We start from the raw sequence: 16,018 nt of genomic DNA on the forward strand, positions 1-16,018 counted from the left end.
CCACATTTCTGCTATACTCTTTTGGCCAACATTTGCGCCTCAATAGCTTTTCCCACAATTCCGCTTGACTTTTTTGTCCCACATTTGGGCTTCTGTAATTTGTCCCACATTTGCGCCTCAATAACTTTTCCCACATTTTTTTCTTGATCTCAAATTTTTTAAATAAATGTATCTCCCTTAAATTTGGTCTCTTTTCTCACGCTCCCTCTCCGGCCTGGAACCCCGATTCCCCGCCACTCGTAATCACCATGGTAGGAGCATAAAAGAACATCGAAAGTTGATAGAGCAGATATCAAATTGGATCGTGAACATCACGGGGACGTGCGACATGGTGGGTGGGGCAGTAAGTATGCACACGCCTACACGAACTAACTGACAGGGGTCAGCCCCTGCAACTTCTGGATCTCCAAATTGGGCAAATGGCCTGAGCTTGCCCTTTACGCCTTGGAGGTGCTGGCCTGCCCTGCAGCCGGTGTATTGTCTGAACGTGTGTTTAGCACGACTGGAAGGCTATATTTCCCAATGTTTTGGGGAGTACCCCAATTTAAAAAAATAAAATAAATTTAAAACCAAAAAGCAGTGTAGGCTACCTCCTCCTCCTCCACCGCCTCCTCAACCTCCTTCTCCATATGGACCTGGTCCTCCTAGATCAAGATTATAATTTTTACGTATTTTATGTTATTTTAAGTCATTTCCCTATCCACATTTGTTTGCAGAGCACTTGCCATGCTCTTAACCACATTTTGACGCCATTTGCAGCCCTCTAGCCCTTACCATGACATTTTTACAGCCATTTTAGTGCTCAGGTCCCCATTGACTTTTTTCTAAAGTTCGGCCGAACCCGAACATCCAGGTGTCTGCTCAACTCTAGTTATAATAAGAAAGAGGTGATGGAAATTGGAATTGAGGTTGGTAAAAAAAAAAAAAAACAGGACATCAGACAGGTTAAAAAAAGGGATAAGCAAAAGAAACAATGTGTGTATGTTTCCAAATATGATCGACATTCTAAACTAATAAAAAAGGTTATTCTGAAATATTGTGGGGTACTAAGACATGATCAAAAATTTGGGAGAATGTTTGTTGATAACCCCCTTTTTGCCTCTCTGAATAACATGCTGATTAGAAGTGACATACACCCTAAAAAAAATGGAAAGACAGAGTTTCCTTGCAACTCAGAGGAGGGGTACTTTTCCCTGTCTGAGCTGTGGGAACTGTAATGCTATAATTAAAGATTACGCTGTAGTTCACCCCACACAGGGAGACAGGATCCAAATTAAGGATTTTGCAACGTACGAGACATGTAATGTCATATACTGCTTGAAATGCCCATGTGGTAAGATATGTTGGGCAAACATCTCGGGCTATACGGATCAGAATCAATGAGCATAAGTCCAGCCTTAGGAAGGAACTCAGAAGAGAGAGTAAGATGGATACAGTGGAGGTGAAAAAACAAGATGAAACTACGGTCGCCCAACATTTTTATGATCGGGCCCATCAGGTGTCAGATTCTGGAGGTGGTAAAAAGTGGAGTCCATGGGGAGGATAACAGTAGGAGATTGTTACAAAGGGAGACCTTTTGGATAGTGAAACTCCAGTCTTTAATACCTAAAGGGTTAAATGAAATATGTAGCTTTAGTGCATTTATATGATTGATCACTTTCATGTGTTAGGGTTATTTATGGCTATGCATTTTGTATAAAACGATGTGGTTTGTATATATGCATCAGTTGTTGGTGCTATAAAAATCCCACCTCCCCCTCTACCTGCATGCATGAGTAAGGAGGCGTGTTCTCCCGAAACGTCACATGGAGGGGAGGAGGTGTGAACGATGTCTGTCTCAGCGTCCCTCATGATGTACCATTTTATATTGGAATGAAGTAAAAAGAAACAAAAGGTTTATCAGCGACTTGTAAGCATGATTTCTGTTGCTCACTCGCATACAATATTGGCACAATGAGGTAAAATGAACACACGTCTCCAAGTTTGAAAGACTAATTTATTTGTAAAACATTATTCTTACACAAAACATCAACATGTCTTCTCTTCTGTGTGGAGTCTCTTATGTCGATCAAGACTTAATTTCTTGGTAAAGCATTTCCCACATTCTGAACATGAAAATGGTTTCTCTCCTGTGTGAATTCTGAGATGTTTAGTAAGACCTTTTTTTTCTATAAAACATTTTCCACATTCAGAACATGAATATGGCTTCTCTCCTGTGTGAATTCTGAGATGTTTAGTAAGACCATTTTTTTCTATAAAACATTTTCCACATTCAGAACATGAATATGGCTTCTCTCCTATGTGAATTCTTTTATGTTGATCAAGGCTTGATTTATGGGTAAAGCATTTCCCACATTCTGAACATGAAAATGGTTTCTCTCCTGTGTGACTTCTCTGGTGTATAGTAAGTTGTTGTTTTTCTCTGAAATATTTCCCACATTCTGAACATGAAAATGGTTTCTCTCCTGTGTGAATTCTGAGATGTTTAGTAAGATATTTTTTTTCCATGAACATTTTTCACATTCTGAACATGAATACGGCTTCTCTCCTGTGTGAATTCTGAGATGTTTAGTAAGATCTTTTTCTTCTATAAAACATTTTCCACATTCAGAACATGAATATGGCTTCTCTCCTATGTGAATTCTTTTATGTTGATCAAAGCTTGATTTATGGGTAAAGCATTTCCCACATTCTGAACATGAAAATGGTTTCTCTCCTGTGTGACTTCTCTGGTGTGTAGTAAGTTGTTGTTTTTCTCTGAAATATTTCCCACATTCTGAACATGAAAATGGTTTCTCTCCTGTGTGAATTCTGAGATGTTTAGTAAGATCTTTTTTTTCCATGAAACATTTTTCACATTCTGAACATGAATACGGCTTCTCTCCTGTGTGAATTCTGAGATGTTTAGTAAGACCTTTTTTTTCTATAAAACATTTTCCACATTCAGAACATGAATATGGCTTCTCTCCTGTGTGAATTATTTTATGTTGATCAAGGCTTGATTTATGGGTAAAGCATTTCCCACATTCTGAACATGAAAATGGTTTCTCTCCTGTGTGACTTCTCTGGTGTGTAGTAAGATGTCTTTTTTCTCTGAAATATTTCCCACATTCTGAACATGAAAATGGTTTCTCTCCTGTGTGATTTCTCTGGTGTGTAGTAAGATGTCTTTTTTCTCTGAAATATTTCCCACATTCTGAACATGAATATGGCTTCTCTCCTGTGTGAATTCTCTCATGTACAACCAGATATAATCTAGCTGTAAAACATTTACCACACTCTGAACATGAATATGGCTTCTCTCCTGTGTGAATTCTTTTATGTAGCTCAAGGCTTGATTTCCTGTTAAAGCATTTCCCACATTCTGAACATGAATGTGGCTTCTCTCCAATGTGAATTCTTTGATGTGCAAGCAAATATGATCTATTTGTAAAACATTTCCCACATTCTGAACATGAATATGGCTTCTCTCCTGTGTGAATTCTTTTATGTAGATTAAGGCTTGATTTCTTGGTAAAACATTTCCCACATTCTGAACATGAATACGGCTTCTCTCCTTTGTGTTGATTTTTGTGTACAGAAAGCTCTGACTTACATCTGAACTGTTTTCCACATTCCTCACAATTAAATATTTTACCCCGTTTCTGCCTTATATTTGGAGTAATAATCTGTGATTGATCAGTAGAAGAATCCTCATGTTTAGGATGATTATATGATAGATTTGGACTTGGGTTGATAATCTGTGATTGGTCATTAGAAAGTTCCTCATTCTTGGGGGAATTATTTGATGGCTCTGCATTGTGAAGTCCTGGATGTACAGTACAGGTAATGAAGTTTTCTTCTGAAGAGCGCTGCCTGGTATCTTCATCTTCTTTATAATCTAGAGATAACATGATGATGTTTCCTTCAGGCTTCTCACAGGGATTTACTGTTAAGATTAAGAATAGATTTTATGATTTATTGTTAAAACTTTTTGATAAATTTATCCCATTCCAATAAGGCTGGATTCACATGTAACAGACATATCCATCTATGTTACGTGCACTTGTATCTATGATGCTGTGAGTTGATGTCAGCTGAACCTGTGGTGGGGACACATGTGCACAATACAGATGTATAATATTTCCGTAATAAGCTCATGTGAATCTGGCCTTAGGCTGGAGAGACACATACAATATAAAAATACATTTTTTGTGCCAGAAGTGGATCCATCAGGAATGTGAGGAATACATCCTTCCCTTTCTCTGCAATGTATTTGCTGTAGAAATTTAAGGCCGACTCTTGAACGTCTCCTGAGTTTCTGAGTTTGCATATTGAGGATCTGCTTGCAGATTTAGCCTAAATCAATGGAGTGAATTTGCGCAAGGAGGTCACATTTTTTCTTTCTACAGTGTGCGGATAAATCATCTACTAGATGATCGATTCAGCCTGGAGTATGACACAGAATGTGTTCCGAAGTCCCAGATTCTGGTCTGCACTCAGTAACCACCCCACCCCCCTCAATTCTGGGACATTAACCCTTTAATGTTCTGGCAATTTTCAATTTTCTTTTTTTTACTCCCAGCCTTCCCAAATCCATAACTCTTATTTTCCCATTCACATAGCTATTGCAAGCTTTTTTGTTGCGGGACAAGTTGTACTTTTTAATGGAACCATTTACGGTTGCATACAATGTAGTGGGAAGCGGAGAAATAATTTCCAAATGGTGGGGTGGAATTATAAAAAATAAAATAAAAATTTCCAACAAAGTTTTATGGGTTTTAATTTTACAACATTTCCTTTAAGGTAAAACTGACCTGTTACTTCCATTCACCGGGTCACTACGATTATAATGATATCAAATGTGTATAGGTTTTTCTTGTATTTTAATACTGGGGGAGGGGGGGGGGGATGAAACATTTTGGAAAAAAAAAACTTTTTCTTTGCATCAGCATATTCTTACATTACTTATGATTCATTTATAATACAATTATTATATGCACGGAGCTGTGCGAGGGCTCATGTTGGGGCATGTATGCATTGGAGTCTAGTACAATTACACTGTGCTCCTATGGTTCTGACTGGTACCTCCGATCTGAAGCAGAGTTTGGATCCAAGTTTTAAAGTCGTTTTTCACTTCAAATGCCGCAGTTATTCCATGAACTCTTGCGAGACTTTGCAAATAACTGACTTCGCCTTATCGGAGGCCGTACATTTTAATGCTGTAGAGAGACGGATCTCTGTACAGCATTAAAGGGGTTGTCCAAGTTATATTTGTCCTCAGGATAGGTCATCAATATCAGATCGGCTGGGGTCCGACACCCGGACGATCAGCTGTTTGAAGAGAAGGCGTGCGCCCCGTGCCAGCGCCTCCTCCTCTTCACTATTTACCTTCTAGCCGTTGCATCTGCAGCGGTGAGCAGGTGTAATTACACCAAAGCCGTCCCATTCATTTCTATAGGACGGCTCATTACTGTACACTTGTACAGTAACGATCCATCCCATAGAAATGAATGGGACGGCTTGGCTGTAATTACACCTGCTCACCGCTGCAGATACAACAGCTAGAAGGTAAACAGTGAAGAGAAGGAGGAGGCGCTGGCACGGGACGCACCTTCTCTTCAAACAGCTGATCGTCCGGGTGTCGGACCCCAGCCGATCTGATATTGATGACCTATCCTGAGGACAAATATAACTTGGACAACCCCTTTAATCCGACGTTTTGAGGGAAGCGACTTTGGATCTAGGATCCGCTGTTCGCTTCGCTCATCACTATTAGCAATAGTGGGATGTTATCAGTCATTCCATCCTTCTGGATATCTAGTTTTCAGTACGCCTCTCGTTCAGTCATCTTCTTTTCTGAATCCCCCTCCCATCATTTAACTTTTTCAGTTCCCATACCTCTAAACCATCTGTGTTGTTTGTGTGATGTTGTATGAAATGTTTGGAGGCCGAGGAGGGGTTAACTGCATTTTTGCTGGTGACAAATGCTTCCGTGTCATCTCTTTTAGGGCTCATGCACACGACTATTGGCATTTTTGCAGGCCGCAAACTGCGGATTTGCAGAACATGGATACCGCTCTATGCGTTCCGCATTTAGCAGAACTGAAGGTCCTGCCCTCTATAGAATAGTCCTATCCTTGTGCGTAATGCGGGGAAGAATAGGACATGTTCTATTTTTTTTGCAGGGCCACGGAACAGACATATGGATGTGGACACATGGTGTGCTGTCCGCATCTTTTACAGCCCCACTGAAGTGAACGGGTCCGCATCCGACCCACAAAAAATGCTGATCAGATGCGAACTAAAGATATGTGTTTGTGTTCATGAGCCCTTCAAAGGGCAGGTTGTGCAGCCCACGTACTGGACATTGCATTAAGTGCAAGTTATTGGACTAGGAATGTAGTGTCCTCTGTGGTGCAAGATTAAGGCTACTTTCACATCAGCATTTTTCCTTTCCGGTATTGAGATATGTCGTAGGATCTCAATACCGGAGGAAAACACTTCAGTTCTGTCCCTTCATTGTCAATAGGGACAAAACTGAACAGAACGAAGTCACCAGATTACATTCCGTTCCATTTGGTTGCGTTCCCATGGCGGACAGAAAAACGCTGCATACAGTGGTTGTGTGTGTCATGGGATAATGTGTCTGAGAAAACGGATCCGGCACCCATTGACTTACAATGGTTTTGGCGCCGGATCCATCTTGGTTATTTTAAAGATAATAGAACCGGATCCGTTCATTACGGATGCAGACAGTTGTATTATCCTAACGGAAGTGTTTTTGCAGAACCCTGCCAGATCCAGAAAAACCGCAGGTGTGAAAGTAGCCTTAGGGCGCATTCACATGCACGTGGTTTGGTTCCGCATCCAAGCCGCATTTTTTGCGGCTCGGGTGCAGACCCATTCACATCAGCAGGCCGCAAAAGATGTGGACAGCACTCTGTGTGCTGTCCGGATCCGTTGCTCCATTCCGTGGCCCCGTGAAAATTATAGATCATATCTTATTCTTGTTCGTTTTGCGGACAACTATCGGCATTTCTATAATGGGCCGTCTGTTCTGTAAATTGCAGAAGGCACACGGGCGGCATCCGTGTTTTGAGGATCCGCAAGCAGGCTCTCAGGGATCATTCTCCCCGCCACAGCATGCACCGGAGGCATCTCCTCCTTCCCCAGACACCGGGAATAATGAGCCCTCACCACTGCGCATACCAGGGAGAAGCAGCGCAGACCTCTCAAACACCCTGATGTGGGGGATTCAGCCGTACCGCTGCCTTCCCGGACGTGGCATGCGCCATCTTTGTCCTCTACCAGCAGTCCGGAGAAGCAGAGTCCGTCTCTCCGGTGCCTCCAGAGCGGTGAGTGAATATACTGACTCACCAAGACTCTCTTCGGTGGCCCCTAACCTGGCCCAATTCCAAACATCAAGTCAACCCGCCTCGGGTACCTTGCTTAACCCCTTAAGGACACAGGGCGTACAGGTACGCTCTGATGTCCCGGTACTTAAGGACACAGGGCGTACCCGTACGTCCTGTGTAGTTTTGATCACTGCGGCACGAACGGCAGTGATCGGAACGGGGTGCCTGTTAAAATCATTCAGCAGGCACCCTGCGACAATGCCTAGGGGGGTCCTGTGACCCCCGCATTGCCGATCGCTACAAACCGCAGGTCAATTCAGACCTGCGGTTTGTAGCGCTTATGCAAGTTTCTGATCCCTGCGGTCTGTGACCGCAGGGATCAGAAACCTCAAAGTGCCTGTATTTCAAGGTTAACACCCCCTGCAGCCCTCTGTGTTTTTGTGCCTGCAGGCGCAGCGGGGGGGGGGGGGATTGCGGACGGCTGCGCGATCTTCCGCCCGTCCCCCCTTTATTCTCAGGATGACCGAGCGGTTGAATCAGTGTAAGCTCATTGCTGACACTCGGATTCAAACGGCTGACATCTGTGCAGATGTGAGACGTTTTAACCCCTTCCATGCTGCGGGCCGTAGGGACCGCTGTATGGAAGTGGAGGGAGCTCCCTACCTCTCCCATCGGGGGGCTGCTGTGCCTTTGCAGCCTCCGGACAGGATGGGGTCATGGAGGGAGGGAGCCCCCCCTCTCCCTTCCCCGTCTGCTCAGTTGTGGCAGACGGGGAAGTTTCCCATGGCAACAGGACACCTTCTCAGGCATCCTGCTGTCCATGGTGCTGAACAGATCTGTGCTAAAGGCAGAGATCTGTTCAGACAAAGTGTAAGTGAAATACAGTGCAGTACACTATATAGTGTACTGTACTGTATTATACAGACATCAGACCCACTGGATCTTCAAGAACCAAGTGGGTCTGGGTAAAAAAAAAAAAAAAAAAAAACATTTATCCCCGATTAAAAAAATAAAAAAAAAAAAAAAAAAAAATCCCTACACATGTTATATATCACCGCGTCCATAACGACCTGATCTATAAAACGGTCATGTTACATTCCCTGCACGGTGAATGCCATAAAAAATAAAAAACTATGACAAAATTGAAAGCACATGATCTAATCTGTCAGATAAACGTTGTAAATAATAAAAAAAATAAAGACGGTGCCAAAACAGGTATTTTTGGCAAATTTTCCATTTTAATTCATTTATTCCCGTAATAAAGCAAGGGTTGACAGCCAAACAAAACTCAATATTTATTGCCCTGATTCTGTAGTTTACAGAAACACCCTACATGTGGTCGTAAACTGCTGTACGGGCACACGGCCGGGCGCAGAAGGAAAGGAATGCCATATGGATTTTGGAAGGCAGATTTTGCTGGACTTGTTTTTTGACACCATGCCTCATTTGAAGCCCCCCTGATGCACCCCTAGAGTAGAAACTCCGAAAAGTGACCCCATTTAAGAAACTACACCCCTCAAGGTATTCAAAACTGATTTTTACAAACTTTGTTAACCCTTTAAGTGTTCCACAAGAGTCAATGGTAAATGGAGATGAAATTTCTGAATTTCTATTTTTTGTTACTTTACTTCGCAAAAAGTGTAATATAGAGCAACCAGAAATCATATGTACCCTAAAATAGTACCAAAAAAACCTGCCAACTTATCCTGTAGTTTCCAAAATGGGGTCACGTTTTTGGAGTTTCTACTCTAGGGGTGCATCAGGAGGCTTCAAATGGGACATGGTGTCAAATAAACCAGTCCAGCAAAATCTGCCTTCCAAAAACCACACAGCGCTCCTTTCCCTCTACGCCCTGATGTGGGGCCGTACAGTGGTGTACGACCACATGTTGGGTGTTTCTGTAAACCGCAGAGTCAGGGCAATAAATATAGTTTTGTTTGGCTGTTAACCCTTGCTTTGTTAGTGGAAAAAAATGGATTAAAATGGAAAATTTGGCAAAAAAATTAAATTCCCAAAATGATCCAAACATGAAGTAGACATATGGGGAATGTAAACTAATAACTATATTTGGAGGTATTACTGTGTATTATAGAAGTAGAGAAATTGAAACTTGGAAATTTGCTAATTTTTCCAACATTTTGGAAAATTTGGTATTTTTGTATAAATAAAAATGATTTCTTTTTTACTCCATTTTACCAGTGTTATGAAGTACAATATGTGACGAGAAAACAATCTCAGAATGGCCTGGATAAGTAAAAGCGTTTTAAAGTTATCACCACATAAAGTGACACTGGTCAGATTTGCAAAAAAATGGCCTGGTCCTCAAGGTGAAATAAGGCTGTGTCCTTAAGGGGTTAAAGGGGTTGTCCGAGATATTTTTTTGTTCTATCTTTCTAACTAGGCAAATGTAACAGCTTTCCAATTAACTCCCTTTATCTCCAGTGGCTGGTTTCTCAGATTTCACTGAGGGTCACATGAACTATGATGTCAGCTTCTCTCCCTGCTCTGATAATGTTCGTGCACAAGCCCGAGAGATCTGTACACGAGACTTCACTGTGCTGGCCACGCCCCCCTGCACTGCCGGCTGCTGCTTATTGCTCTCTCCCAGGATTTTTAACCCCTTCAGCTGCACAGACAAGTGTTTACTGTGTAGCTGCAGGCAGTGAGGAGACAAATGCTGGGCACAGGAGCTGATAGAGAAGTTCTGCAGAGCATTGCAGGTAGGGGGGAGATCCTGTGTGTATCAGCAGTGTCATTGTACAGCTGGGACTTGTAGTCCTACACATACAATATGCTGCTGAGTCTCCCAGCCGGCAGACATCACTCAGGGCAGTACTTGTATTCACTCTCTTAGCACTACAGGGGGAGGGGCACAGATGGTTGTTGTTGCAAGTAAACAATGGGCCAGAAGAGAACCAGGGAAATGAGGAAATAGATATTTTTTTGCTTAAAACTTGCTTAGCTTAGTGTGAGAGAGTGACTGGAAAAGTAGTAGAGAATAGTTATATTTCACCTAGGTTTCTTTCATATACCATGTACTACGCTACAGGAGGTGGATATCAACTAGGAAACCTGGGTGAGATATCAGAAATCCAGGAAAAGATGGTCTGCCTTAGCAAAACATACATGGTGTTGTCGGGCCTGGATTTTAATGGAATGAGGATGCAGGTTGGTAGCGGGGCTCCTCATTCCCTTCCTGTCCAGAACAGGTTTCATATAGAGCTCTGAGCCAGGTGATGGAGCTCAGCTCATTTCTGGGCTATGAAGGTTTGCACTATGAGCATGTCTGGGTGGGGACTGGTTGAACTGACTGGCTTTCACCATTGCTGCTGAAGTCTGTGCAAACAACAAAAAGGACACAGAGTTTATTTTGAATTGTGTCGTGTGGCTGGTAGTAGGCCGCCCGTCAGGGGCGTCGTTAGGTCAAAACATTCGGGGCTGGAGCCCCGGATGTTTTGTCCAGTGCCCCGAATGCCCACGGCGCCGCCTCCTAGCTAATTTATTCACTTCACTTGCCTCTGTGTAATCTTGCACTGGCAGAGGCATCGTCGAGCGAAGTGCACATGCGCCGTCTTCCAGCGCACCTCGTTCGACGTTGCCTCTGCCAGTGCGCCTGAGAATACACAGAGACAAGTTAAGTGAATAAATTAGCTAGGAGGTGGCACTGGGCGGGGAGGGGATCTGTGACGACACTTATGGGGGAATGGCCGGCCTATGGGGTGTGCGGGCTGTGCGGCCACACAGGGCGCCATAGCAACAGGGGCGCCGGGCGGCCGACAGCCCGCCGTGACGCAAATCTTTATTCTGCAGTGCCAGTGGCGTCGCCATCATGCTGTGCCCCCCCAACTAAAATGCGCCCCCCCCCCCCCCCAAGTGAGCCGCCGCCGGGCACAGGGAGATGAGCATTTCCATTGCGCTCATCTCCATTGTAATCTGCCTGTGCCAGCGGCGGTGCAGGGGAGGGAGAGGCGTGTCCCTTCCCCTTGCTCTGATAGGCTGCAGGCACTAGGCCGGCAGCCTATCAGAGGCTGGCGCAGGCGGCGCGATGACGTCATCGCGCCGCCTGAGCCATACAGCGTGGGACACAGGCCAGAAGAGTCTGCATCGCATCGCTGACACTGAGGTAAGTATAAGTGTTATTTTTTTTTTTTTTACAATAGTGATACTGGGGAGGGGGGGACTTACTTAATAATGGCACATGATGGGGGGGACTTACTTAATAATGGCACATGATGGGGGGGACTTACTTAATAATGGCACATGATGGGGGGGGACTTAATAATGGCACATGATTGGGGGGGGACTTACTTAATAATGGCACATGATGGGGGGGGGACTTACTTAATAATGGCACATGATGGGGGGGGGACTTAATAATGGCACATGATGGGGGGGGGGGGACGACTTACTTAATAATGGCATATGATGGGGGGGGGGACTTACTTAATAATGGCACATGATGGGGGGGGGGACTTACTTAATAATGGCACATGATGGGGGGCCCTAATACTGGCACATGATGGGGGGGCTTAATACTGGCACATGATGGGGGGACCTAATACTGGCACATGATGGGGGGGCTTAATACTGACACGTAATGGGGGGCTTATTACTGGCACGTAATGGGGGGGCTTATTACTGGCACGTAATGGGGGGGCTTATTACTGGCACGTAATGGGGGGGCTTATTACTGGCACGTAATGGGGGGCTTATTACTGGCACGTAATGGGGGGCTTATTACTGGCACGTAATGGGGGGCTTATTACTGGCACGTAATGGGGGGCTTATTACTGGCACGTAATGGGGGGGCTTATTACTGGCACGTAATGGGGGGGCTTATTACTGGCACGTAATGGGGGGCTTATTACTGGCACGTAATGGGGGGCTTATTACTGGCACGTAATGGGGGGCTTATTACTGGCACGTAATGGGGGGCTTATTACTGGCACGTAATGGGGGACAATGCGTAACCAATGCCATGGTGACTGGGGGGGACGGGACAGAGATGTGCTGATGCTGCCCATCTGGAGGGGTCGGGACAGGGAGAAATTTGCCAATGCCATGGTGACTGGGGGGGGTGCTGGAGTGGGAAAAGTGTGCAATGGGTGAGGGGGGGTCTCAGAGAGGACTCAGGGGGGGCCATTAAGGGTTGGACTTTAACTCTTTGCTGCTGATGTTGAGTGTGCACATAGCCACCAATCATATTCCTCTCCCCCAGCACATCAGTTACCTTTAGGAGGGGGTGGGGGATATGATTGGTGGCTATGTGCACACTCCGCATCATCCAACCCCTAATGCCCCCCAAAATGGGGGGGGGGGGGTATGACAGGCATAAGGAGCAATGTGTATGCGGGCCCTTGACCTGCACTCGCTCAGCTGTGCTTGCATACATATTGTGCTCTGTGTCCACTGTCCTGTGCCCACTCTGCTAAAGCCTGGCATAGCCCAGCTTTACCAAAGCAGAGAGGCAGGAACTGTGATGTGATCATATTTATCATATGTATGTGTGTGTCCGTCCCTGTGTGTGTGTGTGTGTGTCTGTCCCTGTGTGTCACCATCACCATGCCCACTGTTCCTATGTCTTGACGCAGCTGCATCAGGACGTTCTGTGCGGAGGAAGAAGATGGAAGAGGAGGCAGCGCCGCCATCATGGAGTCCGTGCGATAGACTCAGGAAGGCACACTAAGGACGAAGGTAACTCTACCACATGATCTACACTAGTGTTATCTGTGGTTTCACATAGGACTGCAGGTAACACTACCACATGATCTACACTAGTGTTATCTGTGGTTTTACATAGGACTGCAGGTAACACTACCACATTATCAGCACTAGTGTCATCTGTGGTTTTACATAGGACTGCAGGTAACACTACCACATTATCAGCACTAGTGTTATCTGTGGTTTTACATAGGACTGCAGGTAACACTACCACATTATCAGCACTAGTGTTATCTGTGGTTTTACATAGGATTGCAGGTAACACTACCACATTATCAGCTCTAGTGTTATCTGTGGTTTTACATAGGACTGCAGGTAACACTACCACATTATCAGCACTAGTGTCATCTGTGGTTTTACATAGGACTGCAGGTAACACTACCACATTATCAGCACTAGTGTTATCTGTGGTTTTACATAGGACTGCAGGTAACACTACCACATTATCAGCACTAGTGTTATCTGTGGTTTTACATAGGACTGCAGGTAACACTACCACATGATCTACACTAGTGTTATCTGTGGTTTTACATAGGATTGCAGGTAACACTACCACATGATCTACACTAGTGTTATCTGTGGTTTTACATAGGACTGCAGGTAACACTACCACATTATCAGCACTAGTGTTATCTGTGGTTTTACATAGGATTGCAGGTAACACTACCACATGATCTACACTAGTGTTATCTGTGGTTTTACATAGGACTGCAGGTAACACTACCACATTATCAGCACTAGTGTTATCTGTGGTTTTACATAGGACTGCAGGTAACACTACCACATTATCAGCACTAGTGTTATCTGTGGTTTTACATAGGACTGCAGGTAACACTACCACATTATCAGCATTAGTGTTATCTGTGGTTTTACATAGGATTGCAGGTAACACTACCACATCATCTACACTAGTGTTATCTGTGGTTTTACATAGGACTGCAGGTAACACTACCACATTATCAGCACTAGTGTTATCTGTGGTTTTACATAGGACTGCAGGTAACACTACCACATTATCAGCTCTAGTGTTATCTGTGGTTTTACATAGGACTGAAGGTAACACTACAACATTATCGGCACTAGTGTTATCTGTGGTTTTACATAGGACTGCAGGTAACACTACCACATTATCAGCTCTAGTGTTATCTGTGGTTTTACATAGGACTGCAGGTAACACTACCACATTATCAGCACTAGTGTTATCTGTGGTTTTACATAGGATTGCAGGTAACACTACAACATTATCGGCACTAGTGTTATCTGTGGTTTTACATAGGACTGCAGGTAACACTACCACATTATCAGCTCTAGTGTTATCTGTGGTTTTACATAGGACTGCAGGTAACACTACCACATTATCAGCACTAGTGTCATCTGTGGTTTTACATAGGACTGCAGGTAACACTACCACATTATCAGCACTAGTGTTATCTGTGGTTTTACATAGGATTGCAGGTAACACTACCACATTATCAGCACTAGTGTGATCTGTGGTTTTACATAGGACTGCAGGTAACACTACCACATTATCAGCTCTAGTGTTATCTGTGGTTTTACATAGGACTGCAGGTAACACTACCACATTATCAGCTCTAGTGTTATCTGTGGTTTTACATAGGACTGCAGGTAACACTACCACATTATCAGCACTAGTGTTATCTGTGGTTTTACATAGGATTGCAGGTAACACTACCACATTATCAGCACTAGTGTTATCTGTGGTTTTACATAGGACTGCAGGTAACACTACCACATTATCAGCTCTAGTGTTATCTGTGGTTTTACATAGGATTGCAGGTAACACTACCACATTATCAGCACTAGTGTCATCTGTGGTTTTACATAGGACTGCAGGTAACACTACCACATTATCAGCACTAGTGTTATCTGTGGTTTTACATAGGATTGCAGGTAACACTACCACATTATCAGCACTAGTGTTATCTGTGGTTTTACATAGGACTGCAGGTAACACTACCACATTATCAGCTCTAGTGTTATCTGTGGTTTTACATAGGACTGCAGGTAACACTACCACATTATCAGCTCTAGTGTTATCTGTGGTTTTACATAGGATTGCAGGTAACACTACCACATTATCAGCACTAGTGTGATCTGTGGTTTTACATAGGACTGCAGGTAACACTACCACATTATCAGCTCTAGTGTTATCTGTGGTTTTACATAGGACTGCAGGTAACACTACCACATTATCAGCTCTAGTGTTATCTGTGGTTTTACATAGGATTGCAGGTAACACTACCACATTATCAGCACTAGTGTTATCTGTGGTTTTACATAGGACTGCAGGTAACACTACCACATTATCAGCACTAGTGTCATCTGTGGTTTTACATAGGACTGCAGGTAACACTACCACATTATCAGCACTAGTGTTATCTGTGGTTTTACATAGGATTGCAGGTAACACTACCACATTATCAGCACTAGTGTCATCTGTGGTTTTACATAGGACTGCAGGTAACACTACCACATTATCAGCACTAGTGTCATCTGTGGTTTTACATAGGATTGCAGGTAACACTGCTACATTTTCAGAAATCAGAGAGCCATCACTGTCTTGTGATTGTTACAATGATTTTTTTCCTCTTTGTGTGTGCTTATGCGACCAGGTGTAGGGGGGGGGGTGGGCGCCACAAGGTTAGCTCGCACAGGGCGCCTGAACACCTAAGGCCAACCCTGTGGGGGATCTGTGGGTGACGACACTTATGGGGGATCTGTGGGTGACGACACTTATGGGGGATCTGTGGGTGACGACACTTATGGGGGATCTGTGGGTGACGACACTTATGGGGGATCTGTGGGGTGACGACACTTATGGGGGATCTGTGGGTGACGACACTTATGGGGGATCTGTGGGGTTGCCCAGACGGCTAGGCCCTTCACTGTAGTTATTAACCCCATTCAGCAGTCCCCCATTCACTGAAGGGGGGACTGCT

General features: G+C 44.3%; 1 pseudogene; it reads right to left on the minus strand.

Annotated features, from left to right (window-relative positions):
• Nucleotides 1–1,978: 1,978 nt before the first annotated feature.
• Nucleotides 1,979–16,018, minus strand: part of LOC120998314 — a 51,236-nt pseudogene continuing 37,196 nt past the window's right edge.

Source organism: Bufo bufo, chromosome 4, assembly GCF_905171765.1.
Source record: "Bufo bufo chromosome 4, aBufBuf1.1, whole genome shotgun sequence".
Classification (NCBI taxonomy): domain Eukaryota; kingdom Metazoa; phylum Chordata; class Amphibia; order Anura; family Bufonidae; genus Bufo; species Bufo bufo.